Source organism: Leptodactylus fuscus, chromosome 5 (assembly GCF_031893055.1).
Source record: "Leptodactylus fuscus isolate aLepFus1 chromosome 5, aLepFus1.hap2, whole genome shotgun sequence".
NCBI classification, from domain to species: domain Eukaryota; kingdom Metazoa; phylum Chordata; class Amphibia; order Anura; family Leptodactylidae; genus Leptodactylus; species Leptodactylus fuscus.
Window position 1 is genome coordinate 209,608,601 of NC_134269.1, and position 23,411 is coordinate 209,632,011.

At 40.2% G+C, this 23,411-nt stretch overlaps 1 protein-coding gene across 1 annotated transcript in view; it reads left to right on the forward strand.

Annotated features, from left to right (window-relative positions):
- Positions 1 to 6,630, forward strand: part of FBLN1 (fibulin 1) — a 364,927-nt gene extending 358,297 nt beyond the window's left edge. Inside the window, exon 18 of the transcript XR_012716131.1 lies at positions 6,618 to 6,630. The gene's annotated coding sequence lies outside the window, so the exon portion shown is untranslated. The remainder of the gene's footprint in view (positions 1 to 6,617) is intronic.
- The last annotated feature ends 16,781 nt before the right edge of the window (positions 6,631 to 23,411 follow it).

The window sequence follows — 23,411 nt, forward strand, 5'->3', positions numbered from 1 at the left end:
GAAATTTTGCTGATCAAATCTGGATTTTGATTTTATAACGCAAATCTTTAAACGAGATGAATATACAGACATTTAATTTCAACATGGAGGAGCCTCAACTACCCCATCCTTACTATAAAGAATGAAACTAAAGCTCATGGTGTCTTCTGGGGAACCCTAAACCAGGTGTTATGAAACCCCAAAGTTCAATGAGGCCCAAGTTGGGAAACATTGGTTTGGAAAGCAAATTTTAGGCTGAAGGCCTTGGTTAGTGATGGGCAAAACTTGAGATTAGTTTCACAAATATTCGAGGGACTTGTTTGGAGAATTCATTTTGGTCCAAAACCAGAAAAGAAGGGCAAAGTTGCTTATTAAATTCTGGGGTCTCTTCAGCCTCAGAGTATAATAACCAGAGGCCAACAAAGGTGCGTAAAAAAAAAAAATTAATCAACTCTCTTGGGCTCCAATATAGCATCTCCAAGTATTCTGGTGTTTTTCCCAAGTTGTCTTCCAGGGCCCAAGTCACTTCTGAGATCTGAGATCATCTTCAGTGGTCAGATGAGGAGTGTTGATGTCATCACGCTTTGACACTACTGCATATGTGATAATATGGACATTGGGATAATGGAGACTCCCCACATGATTGTTGATTCCCAATTACTGGCCTCGGCGATGGGCTGGATTCTGAAAGATATGGTGGACAGCCCAGGAAGACCAGAAAAGAATGCTGCCTTCCCTGGCCTCCAGTTATTATACTCTAGTGCATGAAAAGATTCCAGAGTGTAATGATCAAATATTGGTGAATTCATACTCAGTGAAACTGAAAGATTTTGTGTTCAGTCAAACCTGAAATTTTTGGAAAAATCATAACAAATGTGGCTTGTTATGAACTGGTTCACTCATTTCTACTCTTGACATTAGTAACGATTCCTCCTCAGATGTTTTCTTCATTAGAAATGTTATAGTTCTTTTTACTTGATAGTACTTGAGGTCCTCCTTTTAGACTCTTAAGTACCTTTTGTATGCAGTTCATTCAGGTCTTACAGCAGGATGGTCAAACAGCAACATAAAGAACTTGTAGAATAATAATGAGGAGTGACTCCATTAAGTACATCAAGTATTTTCAATAGGATCTGACTGTACTGCCATTGTAGAACCATCAATATGATAAAAATACATTTTATTTGTTAGCTTTGAAGGTTGCTACATGGTGGGACACATGGACTCAAAGTCATAGTATCCTGCCCTCTGAGTAGTATCTGTTTTACTCCTCCTGCTGGGACCACCAGTGATCAGCCCGTGTCCGCCTGCGACCTGTCCACGGGGAAACCGTTTTTTTTTAGCCGGACACAAAGTCGGACATGCAGAACTGTGTCCGGCTATAAAGAATGGTTTCCCCGCGGACAGGTCGTAGGCGGACATGGGCGGTCACCTTTACAAACCCATTCAAATGAATGGGTTTTAAAACTGACCGACGGTTTTCTATCCCCTGTCCAGTTTCGCCGGGGCTGAAGATAGAATCCCGACGGAATGCACAAACCGGACACTGGGCACAAGTGTGAACCGCCCCTAAGCCAGTGTCAGCATAGTACAGCCCTTTTCTGGGTCCATTCAGCTCCTCTTCTTGTTATATCTGTCTTAAAATAATGTTGCACTGGTACAGGACCCCTAGCCAGCTGGCGCACATAGACCCTTCTTTTCAAAACTCTGCTGGAGGGGATGTGGTCACACAGGGTCTTTTATACATCTATGATGGGACTGCCCTCCAGTCTTAGCTTTTTGGATGGCTGTATTTCATTTTATGTCCTCTATAGCTGGTCTTACTATACGACCCTCCCATGGTCTAGCTCTCTGTTTCTTGGATACTGGTCTTTTCCCCTCAGGCACACAGGTTGTGTTGGGTCAGATAGTGCTGGCGGCTCGGTCCATGATCGCTCGTAAGTGGAAATCCGCGCTTTGTCTGACCATTAGCGAACTAATTCACCGGGTCGACCTAGCCTTCACTTTGGAGAGGATGCTGGCTAATGGGGAACATACCTTCCCCAGCTTCCGCTCCAAATGGTCTCTCTGGTCCTCCTATATGGAATCTAGGAAGACGTCCTCCCCTCCTCAGCTCCAGCCTGACCCCTCGGTGATTCCCTAATTGGTGTATGGTAACGGGTGGCTCCGTTTGCTTTCTACAATGAGACCTGGTGGCTCATGTGCATCTACCCTACGACTCTTTTTCATGATACTTCGTATGCCTTTTATGGCACTAGAATTTTGTCCAGGTGTGCTGTTCTAATTGTGTATTTTGTTTTCTCTTTTTGTCCTAGTTTGGTTACTTTACTCCCTTCCCTAACTTGTTTCTCTCTACTCCCCTTGGATTTCCCCCTTCCCCTACCTGCTCCTGTTCCTACCTGAACTCTCTACCATGGCTTAGATAGATGATGCCCGGGAAGCTCATGTGGGCCCTGCCCTTGGTTTTCCTGCACAATTTCTCTCTACCTACATGGGCGAACTACGAATCCTGATTATTGTATGGAGCATTGTTCCTATGTTTGTATTGGTTTATGCACAGTTTCTCGATGTTTTTTTCTTCTGTTTCTTATATATTGTAAAATCTTTCTTTTTTCTTCTCGATAAAAATCTAATTTAAAATAAATAAAATAAATTCATTGGCAGAACAGAGAGGATGGATAGAAAAGTAAACAGAGACGAGGTAGGACATGTAAAAAGGCACAGCAATATGGAGAGATTTTTATGTGAATGTAATAAATTTAGATTTTATTCTGTGGTAGATGTAATATTCTCTTGAGATGTAATGAAAGCTTTTTCTTTGGGGTTGGACTGAGTTAGAATAGGCAGGTTTGGAAAACAGTGCATATGGACATGGTGGTAGATTTTGTTCCCTAACACCTGCTAACCCATTCCTGTTAGGGAAGGATAAGGATAAAGTTTTCTAGTCCCTGGAACAGTACACTCACCATGTAAGTAAGCAAAGCTACACAAGAGACCTCCATTTTCTTACTGAATAATTCAAGCATCGTGTCAGCAACAGATAGTCCAAATTCTTCAGAGGATTTCTTCCCATCTGGATGTTCTTCAGTTTGTGTCTGTTCTGTCTGCTGTAATCTTTGTACTCCAGACTTTTCCTCAGTTACTGCCTTGGGATCCAGTTCTCACCTTCCGAGTCCTTAACATTGTGAGTGTCATTCCAAGTCTTGTCAAGTTCCTGTATCTGCTCCAGTCGTTTCATTTCCTCGCCTTCCTGTTCCTGGTAAGTATGTTGTTGACCTCAAGTCTTGCCAGGTGGATGTCTGCTTCAAGGAGAGTGCCCTAGTTAAGGAGCGTTCTCATTGTCTCTTAGTACGACCAATGTCTTAAAAAATTCATGTCCTCTTTTGGATCCACAATGCCACCTGGACCTGATGAGTGTTTGGTTGCCATCTGGGGACCACAACCTGGGGATTATTCTGCAATAGGGACCTTAAAGGTAAAAACCATGGGATCCCTTAGACTCCATACACCAGTATAGCATTCACCAAACCAGTTTCATCCATAAAGCATACCTAACCTTTAAAAGGCTTTGCCTAAATCAATATTATTGTTTATGTACATGATCAGTAACACTATTTACAGTCATTATATAATTAATTTAATGCATTTTAGCAGCTTTACACTCTGCAAGATCACTCTCTGGTTCTTACTTGTCCCTGACAAGGTGGATGGAGACTAACTACTACGATTTCTCCTGTATGTTGCACACAGAAAGTAGAAGAGAATCTGCTCATCTTACTTCTCCCTTACTATCTGTGGTCCTCTTGTAATAGGTGGATAACAGCATTCACACATGCCGTGATATTGATCAATTTTATGTTCTGGAGCACCGGATTATTCTTTCCTCCTATCCAAGGATCCATGTTCTACTAGGTCTCTGCTATTTGTTAGGTTGGAATATGTTTTTCTCTCTTTATCTCCTCTCTTTGAAGCAACAGCCGAGGAATATGTACTTGCCACTATTTATGTGAATAAAGCACTTGGGGTTAAATAGAAACTTCATAAATTCCTCTGTCTGTGCCTGTGTCTCTCCTCTAACTGATTTCCTGTTCACTCCTCCCTTCCCAATAGACGTCTATCCTGATCTAACAACTCTGTGGGTGATAGTCTTGTCTTGCTCTGACAAGACATATTGAGCTGAGATTTCAGAGTGAATGTCAGTTGAGAGAATGAAATACTGATAAGTTATACCTGTAGTACATTTATGCAAACTTTGGTGAAACATTAGTGACCATTTAAGGATCCACTTTCTAATCAAGAATCTGTGACCGACAATAACATTTTAGGAATACGTGTTCCTTTAAGCATTTTCCCACAACAAGATCCATATATAGAGTAATATTGAAATCTGTATATGTATAACAAGGGGATCCTTGCAGCAAAAACCTCAAATGAAAGATTCAGCTTTTATCTTTCTCTGGTTAAATTATTGATAAAAGTAAAAGGCAATGTTATCCTCTACTTCTATACATCTACCGTCTTAATTAGCACTTCCCCCAGAGATGTAAAACTTACGAGAGTCCTTCTCTGCCGTCGTCCCCTGTGGGAGAGCTGTAGAAATAGTCTATAAATTGAATGAATTTGCAGTATAAACCTCTGTGGTCAGTCACATGCTGGGATTTTAGCGAGAGGATTAAATTAGTTGCTCGAATACAATCAGAAAATAATGAAGTAAGGTAACGATCAAGAAAGTCTATGGAGAATAAACGTTCCACCCTATAGCCTCTGTGAAGTGGGCAGGCAAGACTGGGTTTCTTCTATCCAACAATGGGAAATAGGCTCTATAACTGTGCCAACGACAGCACTAGCCAGAGTGCCCCTAATGTCATCCATGGTCCTCAAGGGTCAACTCTTACCAGAGAAAGACTAAACAACAACACAAGCAAGGTAAGTATGACACTTCACTATGGGGTAAACCATAGTTTGGTTTACCCCATAGTGAAGTGTCATACTTACCTTGCTTGTGTTGTTGTTTAGTCTATCATTGAATATGGTAAGGACACAGATGTGGATAGGGCTATTGAATGCTACCAGAGGCAATTGTATATTACACTTAAGCCTCTACTTGGTTTTTGGTATATTTTGTTCGGTTTTTGTTCTTACCAGAGAAAGCATAGCCAAAAGCATGTTCTGTCTCCTTCTGCAGAATTTTTGCCATGCCATATGGCACCAAGATCAGTGAGACACTTTACCTGAGAGCTCCATCTTTTAGCTTGAGAAACCATGATGGTATACTTGACATTCAACCAAGAAGTATTTTTCTATATTTTTTGTACTCTCTGTAGGATCTTTTCATATATTTATTTCTGGGGACATTAGTCCAAAACGCAGTCAGATGACCAAGTGGTTGTCCATGTGAGGAACCCATCTTGTTTTCCATGTACTGAAACTTCCTGCATACTACTACTCATCTTCTACTCACCTACTCACCTTCCAGGCTTCATGCAGTCAACCCAATGTTTTTTCTTCTTCCACTACAACTTGTGGCCTCTTGCTCTGTGGAGCTCCACCAAGTTGCCAGGGCAAACGTCACCTGTAAATGACATCAGGCCTGACTGTCTGCTTTGCCTTTTAATTAAGGTACATCTTCTAGCTCTATTCTTGTGCAATCCAATTGTTATTGAGTTTTGATTCTGGTCTTGACTAGGCCTTGTTCCTGACTGTGCTCGTGCCTAGACTATTGGATACTAGACCTGGTACTTAGAGTGCTACTCCTTGGCCTGAGTCTAGACTATCGTCTCATCCCTTGGCTTGTTGCCTTTGTTGCCCTCTCTTTTCCTAGTGTTGTATCCTACAATATTCCTTCCTGCAGCTTTGAAAGCCTACCACCGTCAATGTGACTATCCAAGGGTTAGAGACCTGGGACTCTCCCTGCAGCAATGACCACATCTCTTTAAGTTGGATTCCTTAGATCTGTGGTCCCCAACCTTTTTTGCACCAGGGACCAGCTTCAAGCAAGACCATTTTTCCATGGCCCAGCGAGGCGGGGTGTTTCAGAGGTGGGGCTTTGGTCATATGGGGGTGGGGTTATAGGTGGGCTCCACTGTGTGGATAGGAATGCTCTCCACCAGGATGCTCTGCGGAGCAGGCGAGTGTGACACGAGCATCTAACGTGGTGAATACTTTGAGACTTCTAGACCACGTTGCTATAGTAAGCAACACTTAAAAGGGCAAAGTACCCCAAAGCAAGTCTCACTAAAGGGTCAGATGTTGACCTCCAATAGGTTTTCTTCTTTCTCGAGGAGAGCTAATTTGCATATTGCTTATTTGTAGGCCAAACCTACAGCCCAGCATTGAACCTTTGGAGCTGTCTAATATTCTTTGTACTTAAATTTTTCCCCTTGTTATAATCTCTGCTTGTTGTCAGTGAATGAAAACTTTATTTCTATTCAGATGCTTGAAATCCGCAGATCTAATACAGATTTGCAAATTACTCTTCTGACCCAGGCACGGCTGCTGGGAACCCAAAAACTTTTGCAAACTTTAACATGTGTTACAAAAAACAACCAGATCTGCACTTTTTACCCCTTTGATGTTCTACCTAGAGTTCCTGAAGTTTGTGCATTCTTCCTGCAGTATTTTCTTTAATGTACCTGGAGCTGAAAGAGGAGGTTTGGGAGGGGGTACAGGATGGGGAGAGTGGTTAGGGGAGGGGGTGTAGCACAGAAGCAGGAGGTAGGGGGGATGTTTGAGGATTTAGAGTGACACAAAACACGTGTCTGCAGCCCGGGCCCTGGTAGCAGGTGCAGGGAGGAGCTGGGAAGAGGAGGGGGAGGCTGATGTAAAGGGAGGATACTCAATCTCTATAAGGTGATGGAGAAAGTCACATCATGGGGACATGTCCTTTTAACTGCAGCATCATTGAGACTGCAAGTTCAGCAGCATCAGGTGACACGTGACAGGTGAGTGACAGCCCCACATCCTGGATTGAGTGCAACTTGTCATGTCACATATCCCTGCAGCCTCATATTTTGCCTCATGTTTTACAATGTTGTGTTTGTATTAGAGTTTTTACGTGTCAAGTTGTTATTTATGTTTTATATGGATTGGTGTGAAGTGCGTACAACTGGACAAAGTGGTGCAAAAGTTTGTGCAGGTCACAGGAAACATCTGGGGAAGTTTGCAAAGTTCGTACACGCATGTCCAGAAGTGACATTCTAACATAAGCATGGAGATAGCGAGTAAAGTTGCATTATAGATAGACAGATAGATCGATAATAAAAATAGCTAAAAAATATAGATAATTCAGAGAGAGAAAATAAAGATAATAGATACATAGATATAAATTGAAAGAATAATAAAAGAGCTAATAAAATATTTAATAAATATAGATAAAACAGAGAGGAAAGAAAGAAAGAAAGAAAGAAAGAAAGAAAGAAAGAAAGAAAGAAAGAAAGAAAGAAAGAAAGAAAGAAAGAAAGAAAGAAAGAAAGAAAGAAAAATAGTGGCACCTCCTTCTTCTGGTATTGCTGTGAACTCTTGGACTTTCCTATTTCATAGATAGATAGATAGATAGATAGATAGATAGATAGATAGATAGATAGATAGATAGGATATAGGTAGGTAGATAGATAGGAGATAGATAGATAGATAGATAGATAGATAGATAGGAGATAGATAGATAGATAGATAGATAGATAGATAGATAGATAGGAGATAGATAGATAGATAGATAGATAGATAGATAGGAGATAGATAGATAGATAGATAGATAGGAGATAGATAGATAGATAGATAGATAGATAGATAGATAGATAGGAGAGATAGATATGTTGTACTTTATTTCTTATGTCATATTGTAAGTAACTACTATAAAGGATTCTGGTCTAATAGAGTCCTAGTATTTTCTTGGTGGAGACTACTCTACTACTTAACTCTACATTTCAAAGGGGTTATCTGCTTTAGACATTACAAGACTTCCCTGATAATAAACTAAATCTATGGCGGCACTGCCAGCGATCATCTGCAAGTGAGTAAATACTGTTAAACGAGTTTAATTTGAAGACAGCGCCATCATAGGAGAAATGAAGCATTACACTCTTCTCATTGAAACCAATGAATGGTGTGTGTAATGATTGGACGTTTCGGGTCCTCCAGAGTCAGAAATGCTTTATATCCGCTGCTCGGTCTGTGTAATAGATTTGGGTTTCAATTCCCTAGTAAGTTATGTTGTGTCTGATAAGATTGATAAGTTCTATGAGGCTGTGGATCTGTCCTAATACAGGTGATGATGGTCACTATATCCATGAAGGTAATTAGCGATGGTGATGAAATTGATGATGATAATCATGATGATAATGGTGACAATGATGATATGATGGTGATATGGGTAATGAGTTTGATGATGATGGTGATAATGCTGATATTGATAACATTGACGATGATAGTTACCATGGTTACGGTGGCTTTGGTGCACTTAGAGGCCTGGGAGTGGCACGGTTTTAAGGAAAGTGGGCAGTAGAGGTTACCCCCAGGGCACTGTGTGGATCTCCTGAATGTTGTTGTTTCAGGGTGCCCTTGATGGTAGGTGTGAATGAGACACTGGAGACAGAAGGGCAGATTCACCGCTCTTCACTCCCTCCTGCAGCCCTCTGTTCCTTTCCACCATGGAAAATATGGGGTGACCCTAGGACTTAGTCCTCTGTTTCAGCCACTATTAGGGAAATGCATGGCTTATTTCATGTTCTATCTATAAGGTTTCCTTATTGCAAGCCATTGGGTCCAAAGGCCTGGGACAGCCTGTGTGGTCCTAGCTACAACTACCTACCTACTATCTACACTACACTGCCGCTACCTACCAACTGAGCTACAGTATCAGGCCCAAAATGGCCCATCCACACCAATAGGAGCAGAGTGGTTTCCGGTTGCTAAGGTATGCGGCAGCCAAAACAGCTGATTGACAAGGGGTCTGGTGTCAGACATGGATTAACCTAACACTGATGACCTATCCTGTGGATAGTATCCAACTCTGCTGAGTCCTGAATTACCTCTTTAAAGGGGTTATCTACTTTCTAATATTGTAATACATCTGCATCCAACTCCAAAGGACATAAGAGAGGAGTATTGGCTGGGAGTGTCCTCGGTGATGCTGATTGGCTGAAAGTGGGAAATTAATAGAGATGTCCCTACTATGCCCCTCCCACATGTTCAAACATCAAAGATCTAGCTGTAAGTGTTGAATTATTCTGCAGCACCACCACAGGAGAAATTAAGCATTACACAATTCCCCTTGATATCACTGTGTCATCCATGTATTGTACTTGTGGGGTCCTCAAGAGAAAGGAAATCTTGTAGCCTCTCTCCATAGGAAGGGCAGGGGTGCTGATTTAGGGGGTGCAGAGAAAGCAGTTGTTGCTGGACCCTGGGGCCTCCCAAATTTCTCTCTGAATATAAGAAGATATCATTTGTCATTCCTATAGCACCAATCCACAAGGAGGGCATGGCAGTAAAGCGCAGAGGTAGCAGTTGCATCCAGATCCCGGTGCCTGGGAGGGCCCAAATATCTCTCTGCAGATAAGAAGACATCAGTATTACAAATGACACTTGGTGGGTGAGAACAATGTTGAAGAATTTGCATAAGGAACCAGGAGCTTCAAGTTACATACGGTATATGGATGAGGGTCTAGAATTAGAGATCCCCTCTATTAGCTCAGACTTACTGAATTGGTTTCCTAATCTAGACAACCCCAATAAAAAATAAAAAGGGCCTCTTGAGAAATAAGAGTATAGACAACTAGTACATATTTTCTAGGCCTAATTTTAATAACTCTGCTAATTTTTGATCACCTTTTAGGGTCTGTTCACACAGCAGTGTCTTCTTTATCATGGCTTCTTTCAAATAGTTCCATTGCTGGACAACTGGATACTTCTGCTTCTTCAGCTTTATGTTCTTCCTTCTACTTCAGCTCTCTTAGATAAGGCCATGGCTCTTTTTCTGTCTCTAAAATAGATTTTTGTGTTTTAACTGACACCTGGTGCTAATGTTAGGGTTTGGAGGACTAATTTTTTTGGAAACCTTCGCATTATTCATTACTTGTTGACTACAGTTCATCCTTCCTTGGTTGTTGTCTTGTGCACCTCTATCACTGGGTTCACACCAGCGTTCAGCACTCCGTATTAGGTTTCTGTCTTCTACCGGCAGAAAACGGAAACCTGTCATGCCGAGTCCGGCCATGAGTGCCGGTGAGCGTTTTAAGCTCTCCGCTGCAAAACCATTTTTTTAAACCGGACACAGAGTCCTGCATGTCCAACTCTGTATCTGGTTAAAAAAAACCAGTTTCGCCGCGGAGAGCATAAGGCGCTCACAGCCGGACACTTTTCAAACCCATTCAAATGAATGGGCTTAAACATGCCGCCAGGTTTCCGTCTCCTGCCCTGTTTTGCGCAGGAAAAGGAAACCTGCATGAACGGAGACAGGGCGCAGATGTGAACGAGCCCTATTTGTGTTTTGTTAATGACCTTGGCCTCAGCCTTGTTCATGACTATGCTCCTGCCTCATCCTTCTGCACTGTCTATCTGGTTCCTGGTTTAAGGCTTTTTTTCTGACTATACTCCTGGTTTCACAGAAGCATAGAAAAAAAACGGCTGTAAAAAACACATGCAACATTCATTTTTTCATGTATGTTTATCATTTTTATGGATCCCTCATAGACTTGAGTCTATTGATGGATCTTTGAAAATTGACAAAAATAAGTCATGTCTTATTTTTTTGATGGCCTGTTAAAATGGACCAATAAAAAAAATCAGTAATATATATATATAAATAACTAGCCTCTGACTGTGACTTCGTCTGCGTGTTGTTGGCGTCGATTATCCGCCTATATTCAGCAAATTGCTGCCATCGATAGTTCGCCTGCTAAGTTGTTTTGGCGGCTCTCTAGCTGTCCCGCTGCTGAACTTGTTCCTCGCACCATGCCTGTGATTGTTCCGGTATCTCAGCATCTCGCTGTGATGCCATATAATGAGTGTGTTGTTGGCGTCGATGATCCCCCTCAGTTGTGCTTGAGGAGAACTCTGTGACTTCTGGCTTCCTTCATAGCTCTCGTTGTTTTGGAATTTTGTGACAAATTAGATTTTCTTTTTCCGGGCATGTTTAAAATTGTCAAACTGCCAATTTGGATTAAAGATGTTTTCCCTTCCAGTGTGTCAGCACTGCCTGGAGCAGATCAGATAATATGCAAATGCATGTACACAATGGACTGAGGGTTAGCTGTGCGTTTTCATAGAGAGTCAACAAACCTGGGACCTGAGATAAGGCTGCTGCAAGAGCAGTTTTATATAGTTTGTGAACATAAATTCATAAGAGTCGTGAAGCCATGTCATTTACTGGGATAAAAAGTAGCCTATGTGTTAATCGAGGTTACAAGCTATCAATGTGCCAAATTTCATCCAAATCCGTTCAGCCGTTTTTGCGTTAAAGAGTAATAAACACACAAACTTTCACATTATAATATTAGTAGGATTACTGTGCAATATATTGTATCTTAAAAAAAAATATCCACCTGTGGATTTAAAAAAATCCCCCTAAATCTATATCTTGAGAGATATAGATAGATAGATAGATAGATAGATAGATAGATAGATATGAGATAGATAGATAGATAGATAGATAGATAGATATGAAAGAGATAGATACATAGATAGATAGATAGATAGATAGATAGATAGATAGATAGATATTTTAGCTATAATATTAGAATTATGTTATGGAATTTTGTTATAGTTATTATAGAATATTTTTATGTTATAGAATTTTTAGATACTTTCATTATTTAAAATATTTTTTTGGGAAAACAAATGAAAGTAAAAAAAGCTATACATAATTCTTTGCCGCCACCGTTCTAATTAAGATATCTCCGTCTAGAAACATTAGAAAGACTTTCCCACCACTAAGCCCCTTGTTTTGGAAGCTAACAAGACGCCTCGCAGCATGTCCGTCTGTAGGTGGAAATGCACCTGCGATATGCTTTCTCCTCACAAGTGACACCTGCGAGCCGCCCTCATTCATGGCACAAGGAAATTATCCACTGGGTGATGTAATGTTTTTCGAACAACTTAGGTTTTTACAGGAATTATCTTCTTTTTTTTTTTCTCTCCCTCTCTGTCAGACACATTAATTTACATCTTTCAACTGGCGAGACTTTCTTGTGAGACAATTAGTCCACCCCTCAGCGACCAGCGAAAGATGATACAGACTCTTTTTATTCACTTACAAAGAGGCTACAGTATTCACTTAAGGATCAGCTGTTACTAACTCCCACCAAATGCCTCCAATAGGGGCCTGTATTATCACACGGGCATAATGCAGAGAACACAAGGCCTGTTCAGACCGGAGAATGCTGGAGACAGACTGGAACATGAAAAGGTAGCCTCACCCCGGGGTTAAAAGGCTATTAACTGCTGTTTACAAATACTGTATATAATATTGCCATCTTAACCCCTCAATCCTAATTGCGGATCCTATCACCACCTTAGGAGGACTGTAGGTTTTTTTTTCTTTTTTTAATACTTGCTGGTTTTTCGTTTTTTTTTAAAACAATATTATTTTAGGAAAAAATTTACTTTATTACATTAATTTATTTAGTTAGTTTTAATAAAGATTGTTACTATTATTAAAAACAAAAATAATAATAAAGTTAAAACAATATATTTCAATCAATTAAAATCGGTCAAGTTCAAGCACTCAAATTATTTTCGGCTGACTACACAATTAATCATGAGATGTCAGGCTAGACCTATGACTGGGGTTGAGCGATCGGGATCGGAACAGATCGGATTGCGATCGGAGATCGAGTAAATTTCCCGATCGCGATCGGAATTCCGATCCCGATCTTTTCTGGCGGGATCGAGGTCAGAGGTTATTTCCCACAGTGCTTGGCTACTGGCCAATCGTTGTGGGAAAAGCTAACATTGGGTTGAGCAATCGGGATCGGAAAAGATCAGACCCCGATCGGCGATCAAACAAATTTCATGATCACGATCGGCTGGAAAATGATCAAAAAACAGATTTTGAAAACGATCCTAAAATCTCAAGATCGGCTCAACCCTACCTATGAACTCCCATTTATACAGGAGCCTATAGGAATCACAGTAGTGCTATTCAGCTCGCAAAGAAGCAGGGTGGGCGACCAGGGTGGTCACTACCTGCGATGTCCCGTGTCCTTTCCTTAGACTGAAGTCCCCGCCTCATGTGACCGCTGAGGCCAGTCAGCAGACTCAGCAATCACATGAGCCAGGGACTGCTGCCAAAACAAGACCCCGCAGCAGCAGGATCAGACAGCGGTGAGAGACACCAGAGCACCGGGGACAGGTGAGTATGGGTTGTTGTTTTTTTTAACTTCCCCCGATCCCGTCACAAAAACCTGCTTATCCCGGACAACTCCTCTAAGTAAAACTGCCCACTAGACCCCTGAGCAGCAACAATACATACAATAAATAACTGTGGGTTATTAAAAACATCCTACCATTTTTGTCTACAGCTCTTATGTAAACCTTTGCATTTCCATGCTTACAGACTGCAAACAAACCCTGTGTAGTCTGATCTTACAGTCATGCTCTTTACTTTTTGGATCCTTGCTTACATATATTTGGTGGTGTATATATCACATCGTGCTAAGTCTACAGCAATGAATGGGCTTTGATTTCACATAACAATTAAAACATTTATTTTGATAGTAAAGAAAATTATATTTTTCAACAATTTGTAAGACTTCTGAGAGAAAAAAAAAAGTGGCCAGTTCCCAACCTGTGGATTAGTACAGAAGCATTCATGGAAAATTAATAATCATTTATTTGGCAACTTTTTGGTTTTCCTATCCCCCCCAGGCCAGTTTTATATGGCTGACGTATGGCATTGTATTACAGCTACACTATACCGTACATTATAAATTCTGCAGTGGAACCGCAATGGTCTGGGGTATGGGGGAGGGGGCTGGAATGGAAACTGTTAAAAGGGTTGTCCAGGGTTTTTTGTTTTTTTTTAAATGTACTAAAAGCAGGCAATATTGTAAAATAAAAGAAATAACTTGTACTTATCTGTTAAAGTTACCGCTATCCAGTGCAGTTGCTCTGGTGGTCCTCGGCAGCCTTGTCGATATGTGCGCAGTTTAGCGGCAGGTTAGCTTGACAGCTGCCGAAATGCCGGAGCAGGCGGATCATCAACGCCAACAACACACTCATTATATGGCGTCCCAGCGAGCTAGTGAGATGCCGAAACAATCACAGGCACGGCGTGAGGAACAAGTTCAGCAGCAATGAGCTTATGAGCTGCCGAAACACCAGAGCAGGCAAGCCATCGACGGCAGCAATTTGCTGAATATAGGCGGATCATCGAAGTCAACAACACGTAGACGAAGTTGCGGGCACAGGCTAGTATTATAATATACATAGGAAATGTAAAAAACGTAACATGTGTTACAAAAGTATTAACACCACCAAATACTGCTCCTTATTCCCACCGAACCCAAAACATAGCAGATAAGTTGTAGATTGTGGGGATCTGACCACTGAGACCCCCCGCCACCAATCATAAGAATGGGAGTCCCATGTACTCTGCCACTTGATTCATTTTTATGGGACTTCTGGAGATAGAAATGGATGGGGAAGCTTGCCTGCCCAACCATTGCTTTGATCAGAAGGATAGGGTGATAGGTATCTGATTGGTGGGGGTCCAATAGCACAAAACGTGAGCCTCGTGTGTGATCGGAGCAGCAGAGCATCTCAGACTGGAAAAAGACAGACTAGGGTGATAAGTGTGTGATTGTTGGGAGTCCAAAAAAATGTGAGGCTCTGGTGTGCCCATGCCCAGCCAGTCCTATAGAAGTGAATATGGTGGTGGTCACACATACAGGGGACTTGGGAACCCCCATTGTTGTGTGTTTGTCCCAGCAGTCACACTCCCATGATCTACATCTTTCCCCTTTTAATAGGACTGTGTTAAAGGGGTTTTATCATTAAAACACTGATAAGGGTGGCGTCCGACCGCTGGAATCTCCTGACGATCAGGAGAATGGGCGCCTGAAAATCCCACATAGCTCTTGATAATAAAGTTCTGATGTGCTTGCCCGACCAGCCCTCCATTTCCACTTTTATGGGGCTTCTGGTCCTGGATGTTTCATAGAAGTGGATGGAGTGTTGGCCATTGAGCGCACTTGCGTTTCATTCACATGGTGTAGGTATTGCAGACTTTTAGGCCCCTTTTCTCCTGATTTCTGGGGGCCCCAGTGGTCAAAGGGATAAGGGATAAGTGTTTGTAATGACAAAATCCCTTTAAGGCTCATATAGTGGACTGCAGCAAAAAAGTGCTGCAGGAAAAAACGTGGCGCCAACGTATTTCACTTTTTCACTCAGAACTTCCAATTCCACTATAGGGAAACCGTCAGCATATCCGTAGGTATAATTGACATACTGCGATTACGGTTTTGGAAATCGAACTGTGTCTGCTGCGCGTATTTTCGCACAACGTTTTACTTTGCAGGGACTGTAAAACGCCATAATGTGCAGGCCACGTGGAGCTCCTGGTTTATTCTAGAACAGCTCCACCGTTGACCCCAGGCAGTGTCTGGCATTGCAGCTTAGCTCCATTCTCCATTCATAGCCATAGAGTGCCGCTATTGTAGAAAGAAAGGAGAGGTTTTTTTCCAACATTAACACAATTTCCGACCAGATTTCTTTCCCTCAGCGTGCACAAACCATGAGAATTAACTAAAATCTAGAAAGAAATTTTTGCCGGAAGCTTCTCTCTTTCTCTCTCCCTGTAACTCCTAATGCACAGATGATTACTTTAATGCTTCAAAGATTTTTTCCATTGCATAGAAAGAGCCCAAAATATCTGCCCAAACAGTCCAACAATCTCCGAAAAGCCGTCTAAAAACAAAGTTCAATCTGGGACAAATAGATTTTTTTTTTATTCTTTCTTTCTAACATCTTCCTCTGCAAATCGAGTGTTGGGGGAGGGCTGTATGGATACTGTACAGCGATGCTTTCGCATTTTGGCCTCTTGCCTCCTAACTGTTTTATTGTCGATTTTGGCTGAACTTGCAGCTCTGAGACTGTTGCCAAGAAATAGAGAGGTGGGAGGGTGGGGGGTGGGGGGGAATATGCTAGGTCCTTTAAGGATACTGGAAAATGAAGCCAGTTTGTGAGCTGGCCACGTCCTGCAAGCAAGTTAAAATGAATCTCAGCGGAGTACGGCCTTTTCCTTCCTGTGCTTTTTTTCCCTCCAAGTGGGGAGAAACAATATTTTGACCATGTCCAAGAAAAGAGAAAATTTAGGAGCCCCGTGTATTCAATACAGATCAGCCTTATGTGAGGATGTATAGGTTTTTTTTACGTTAATTAATACATATCTCTGCAGAGGAGGCTTATAATAAGAGAGGTCATTATATAAGATTATATAACATAAGGAGGAAAAGGCAAAAACAGCAGGAAATTATACCTCACTGTCTGTCTCTAGATCTATCTATCTATCTATCTATCTATCTATCTATCTATCTCATATCTATCCATCTCATATCTATCTATCTATCTATCTATCTATCTATCTATCTATCTATCTATCATCTATCTATCTATCATCTATCTACCTCATATCTATCTATCTATCTATCTATCTATCTATCTATCTAGCTATCTATCTAGCTATCTATCTCTCGTTCCATCTAGCCATCTCTATATACTACTCTATAGATTACACTGTATCCATGTAAATTGCCTATCTATCTATCTATCTATCTATCTATCTATCTATCTATCTATCTATCTATCTATCTACCCTATGTGTTCTATCTATCTATCTAGCATCTATCTATCTATCTATCTATCTATCTATCTATGTATCTATCTATGTATCTATCTCGTATCTATCCATCTATCTCATATCTATCTATCTATCTATCTATCTATCTATCTACCTCCTATCTATCTATCTATCTATCTATCTATCTCCTATCTATCTATCTATCTATCTATCTATCTATCTATCTGTCTATCTATCTATCTATCGTTCCATCTATCCATCCATCTATCCATCTCTATATACTACTCTCTATAGACTACACTGTATCCATGTAAATTGCATATCTATCCTATGTGTTTTATCTATCTGTCTCATCTATCTATCTATCTATCTATCTATCTATCTATCTATCTATCTATCCTATCTATCTATCTATCTATCTATCTATCTATCTACAGTGTTGGCCAAAAGTATTGGCACCCCTGCAATTCTGTCAGATAATACTCATTTTCTTCCAGAAAATGATTGCAATCACAAATTCTTTGGTATTATTATCTTCATTTAATTTGTCTTCAATGGAAAACCACAAAAAGAATTGTCAAAAAGCCAAATTGGATATAATTCCACACCAAACATAAAAAAGGGGGTGGACAAAAGTATTGGCACTGTATGAAAAATCATGTGATGCTTCTCTAATTTGTGTAATTAACAGCACCTGTTACTTACCTGAGGCACCTAACAGGTGGTGCCAATAACTAAATCACACTTGCAGCCAGTTGAAATGGATTAAAGTTGACTCAACCTCTGTCCAGTGTCCTTGTGTGTACCACATTGAGCATGGAGAAAAGAAAGAAGACCAAAGAACTGTCTAAGGACTTGAGAAGCAAAATTGTGAGGAAGCATGAGCAATCTCAAGGCTACAAGGGACTGTATGGTAGGAGACCCAGGAAGACCCCACTTCTTACCCAGAGACATAAAAAAGCCAGGCTAGAGTTTGCCAATACTTACCTGAGAAAGCCAAAAACGTTTTCGAAGAATGTTCTCTGGTCAGATGAGACAAAAGTAGCAAAAGGCATCAACATAGAGTTTACAGGGGAAAAAAAGAGGCCTTCAAAGAGAAGAAGATGCCCCCTACAGTCAAACATGGCGGAGGTTCCCTGATGTTTTGGGGTTGCTTTGTTGCCTCTGGCACTGGACTGCCCAGTGTGAGAAAGCTGGGTCTCCCTCAGAGGTCATGGGTCTTCCAGCAGGACAATGACCCAAAACACACCTCAAAAAGCACTAGAAAATGGTTTGAGAGAAAGCACTGGAGACTTGTAAAGTGGCCAGCAATGAGTCCAGACCTGAATCCCATAGAACACCTGTGGAGAGATCTCTCGATGGCAGTTTGGAGAAGGCCCCCTTCACATCTCAGGGACCTGGAGCAGAGCCTTGTAAGAAACTCATTGCTGGTTACCGGAAGCGGTTGTTTGCAGTTATTTTGTCTAAAGGTTGTGCTACCAAGTATTAGGCTGAGGGGGCCAATACTTTTGTCCGGCCCATTTTTGGAGTTTTGTGTAAAATGATCAATGATTTGTCTTTTTTTTTTCATTCTCTTTTGTGTTTTTTCATTGCAAGCAAAATAAATGAATATATTACCAAAGAGTTTGTGCTTGTAATCATTTTCTGGAAGAACACGAGTATTATCTGACAGAATTGCAGGGGTGCCAATACTTTTGGCCAACACTCTATCTATCTATCTATCTATCTATCTCTCTCCTATCTATCTATCTATCTATCTATTCATCTAACAATCTGAAATAAAAATAGGTCATCACTCCAATGTAAGTGAAGAAATCCATAGACGATTATTAGCCTGCGTGCAACTTGCTGCTTCTATTTTCAGTTTTTTCCTATCTATCTATCTATCTATCTATCTATCTATCTATCTATCTAATAATTTTTCCTCCTTTCTATCTCTATCACGATTATTTAGAACTGACCAATTACCATATATATATATATACACTCACCGGCCACTTTATTAGGTACACCTGTCCAACTGCTCGTTAACACTTAATTTCTAATCAGCCAATCACATGGCGGCAACTCAGTGCATTTAGGCATGTAGACATGGTCAAGACAATCTCCTGCAGTTCAAACCGAGCATCAGTATGGGGAAGAAAGGTGATTTGAGTGCCTTTGAACGTGGCATGGTTGTTGGTGCCAGAAGGGCTGGTCTGAGTATTTCAGAAACTGCTGATCTACTGGGATTTTCACGCACAACCATCTCTAGGGTTTACAGAGAATGGTCCGAAAAAGAAAAAACATCCAGTGAGCAGCAGTTCTGTGGGCGGAAATGCGTTGTTGATGCCAGAGGTCAGAGGAGAATGGCCAGACTGGTTCGAGCTGATAGAAAGGCAACAGTGACTCAAATAGCCACCCGTTACAACCAAGGTAGCCAGAAGAGCATCTCTGAACGCACAGTACGTCGAACTTTGAGGCAGATGGGCTACAGCAGCAGAAGACCACACCGGGTGCCACTCCTTTCAGCTAAGAACAGGAAACTGAGGCTACAATTTGCATAAGCTCATCGAAATTGGACAATTGAAGATTGGAAAAACGTTGCCTTGTCTGATGAGTCTCGATTTCTGCTGTGACATTCGGATGGTAGGGTCAGAATTTGGCGTCAACAACATGAAAGCATGGATCCATCCTGCCTTGTATCAACGGTTCAGGCTGGTGGTGGTGGTGTCATGGTGTGGGGAATATTTTCTTGGCACTCTTTGGGCCCCTTGGTACCAATTGAGCATCGTTGCAACGCCAAAGCCTACCTGAGTATTGTTGCTGACCATGTCCATCCCTTTATGACCACAATGTACCCAACATCTGATGGCTACTTTCAGCAGGATAATGCGCCATGTCATAAAGCTGGAATCATCTCAGACTGGTTTCTTGAACATGACAATGAGTTCACTGTACTCCAATGGCCTCCACAGTCACCAGATCTCAATCCAATAGAGCATCTTTGGGATGTGGTGGAACAGGAGAGTCGCATCATGGATGTGCAGCCGACAAATCTGCGGCAACTGTGTGATGCCATCATGTCAATATGGACCAAAATCTCTGAGGAATGCTTCCAGCACCTTGTTGAATCTATGCCACGAAGAATTGAGACAGTTCTGAAGGCAAAAGGGGGTCCAACCCGTTACTAGCATGGTGTACCTAATAAAATGGCCGGTGACTGTATATGTATATATATATATATATATATATATATATATATATATATATATATGATCATATAGTTTATTATCTCTTATCATTCCCTATCAGCATGTTTAGTATACGGAACTAAATTCAGCAGGTCATGATACCTGGACATGTATCCTCCATCAATAATATACCTATCTATAAACTGCACAGTATATGTGTGTATAAGTGCAATGCTTCTGAGTACACAGACAAGACATTTTCCAAATAAAATTAAATTACATAGAAACCAGAGACTTGGAGGAAATATTTTATTGCCTCATTTCGGCACAGCAGAGCTACTCAGCTTGGCGTTAGCTTCCAATGTGTCTATTGAAAGTACATCTGTTAACGGTTTGTCATGTATATAAGTGAAGAGTAAAATTAGTGTTCAACCTGACTATGGGCCTATGGGATCAAGTGAAGCGTCGTTGGGTGGTTCGTGCTTGCAGATGTTAGTGAGGTACGTGCGACGCTGCAGGCTCCATTTAATGACGCTTCTCTTTCATATTTAACATTCTGTGATGTGTTATTTATGAAGAAATCAGAATATAAGAATATAATAGCAAATTGGCACAATGTGACTTCTATTCTTGTTATTAGACTAAAGTTTTAATCATGTTTCAGGGAGGGGTTTTCTCCTGTGCTCATCATCACTTTCTAGTAAGTAATGTGTAACCTGCCAAAAGGAATGGGGGAAGGGAAGTGACAACTGAATGTGCAAAATTCTGAGTCAATAATGCGTATGATTTTTTACAACAACACTTGAAGACAGTTATCTAACCATGTGTTAGGGAATTGCTAGGACAGCAATTCCTCAGTAACTGTTTGAACCCTGGGACGGGACACAAGAGACAGTGAGCCCTAAACTGAAGCCCCCAACTGACCCTTCCTATTGCCAGGCCCTATCCTACGTAATAGGCGGCAACCACGAAGACAGTCCCTTCGTGGATATGTGAGACACAAATCGGAGACAAGACGGACAAAAAAAAAGAGATCAGCTAGCCAAGGGTCAGTAACAGTTGAGCGATGCAGTGCCAAATCGTAGTCCAAAGAATAGTCAGTGAGGAAAGCCAAAGGTCAAGGATAAGAATGCAATCAAAATAGGGACAGTAAGGAGCAAGTATGCACACGGCAATAGCAAGCACTGGTGTGAATGAGAGTCAAGACTAAATAGGGAGGAAGCACCCGCCCCTGGAGTTGACAAGAAGGCAGGCTGTCAATCACACGAATTAACACTTCAAGAACAGAGGCAAACAAGGGCAGAAGACGGGTGTGGTGCAAATACAATCACAGAACTAGAGCCGTGTTCACACAGTGCGACCAAAAACTTTAAACCAAGAACCAAATATAACTACTATAATACTGCTCCTGTGTACAAGAATATAACTACTATAATACTGCTCCTATGTACAAGAATATAACTACTATAATACTGCTCCTGTGTACAAGAATATAACTACTATAATACTGCCCCTATGTACAAGAATATAACTACTATAATACTGCTCCTATGTACAAGAATATAACCACTATAATACTACCTCCTATGTACAAGAATATAACTACTATAATACTACCTCCTATGTACAAGAATATAACTACTATAATACTGCCCCCTATATACAAGAATATAACTACTATAATACTGTCCCTATATACAAGAATATAACTACTATAATACTGCTCCTATATACAAGAATATAACTACTATAATACTGCTCCTATATACAAGAATATAACTACTATAATACTGCTCCTATGTACAAGAATATAACTACTATAATACTACCTCCTATGTACAAGAATATAACTGCTATAATACTGCTCCTATGTACAAGAATATAACTACTATAATACTGCTCCTATGTACAAGAATATAACTACTATAATACTACCTCCTATGTACAAGAATATAACTACTATAATACTACTCCTATGTACAAGAATATACTATAATACTGCCCCTATGTACAAGAATATAACTACCATAATACTGCCCCTATGTACAAGAATATAACTACTATAATACTGCTCCTATGTACAAGAATATAACTACTATAATACTACTCCTATGTTCAAGAATATAACTACTATAATACTGCTCCTATGTACAAGAATATAACTACTATAATACTACCTCCTATATACAAGAATATAACTACTATAATACTACTCCTATATACAAGAATATAACTACTATAATACTGCTCCTATGTACAAGAATATAACTACTATAATACTACCTCCTATGTACAAGAATATAACTACTATAATACTGCTCCTATGTACAAGAATATAACTACTATAATACTACCTCCTATATACAAGAATATAACTACTATAATACTGCCCCTTATATACAAGAATATAACTACTATAATACTACTGCTATATACAAGAATATAACTACTATAATACTACTCCTATATACAAGAATATAACTACTATAATACTGCCCCTTATATACAAGAATATAACTACTATAATACTACTCCTATATACAAGAATATAACTACTATAATACTGCTCCTATGTACAAGAATATAACTACTATAATACTACCTCCTATGTACAAGAATATAACTACTATAATACTGCTCCTATGTACAAGAATATAACTACTATAATACTACTCCTATGTACAAGAATATAACTACTATAATACTACCTCCTATGTAGAATAATATAACTACTATAATACTGCTCCTATGTACAAAATATAACTACTATAATACTACCTCCTATGTAGAATAATATAACTACTATAATACTGCTCCTATGTACAAAATATAACTACTATAATACTGCTCCTATGTACAAGAATATAACTACTATAATACTGCTCCTATGTACAAGAACATAACTACTATAATACTACTCCTATGTACAAAATATAACTACTATAATACTACTCCCATGTACAAGAATATAACTACTATAATACTGCCCTATGTACAAGAATATAACTACTATAATACTACCTCCTATGTACAAGAATATAACTACTATAATACTACCTCCTATGTAGAATAATATAACTACTATAATACTGCTCCTATGTACAAGAATATAACTACTATAATACTGCTCCTATGTACAAGAACATAATTACTATAATACTGTCCCTTATATACAAGAATGTAACTGCAGTAATACTGCCTCGATTTACAAACTACTTTTATCCTACTATGAAGCTTTGGAGAGAAGATGGAACACAAACTCCAGACACAGTTGTCACGACATGCTGGGAGTTGTAGTTTCACCACACCTACCTATAAACATTGTTACATACAGTATTAAAAAGGTTTCCTCCTCTGTGCTCAGACAACGTTCACACATCACACATGGGCTGTTTTATCTTGCACCGTACAGTAAAACAGATTGGAAAAAACGAGTTGGATGCATTTTTTCATTAAACTTTTCC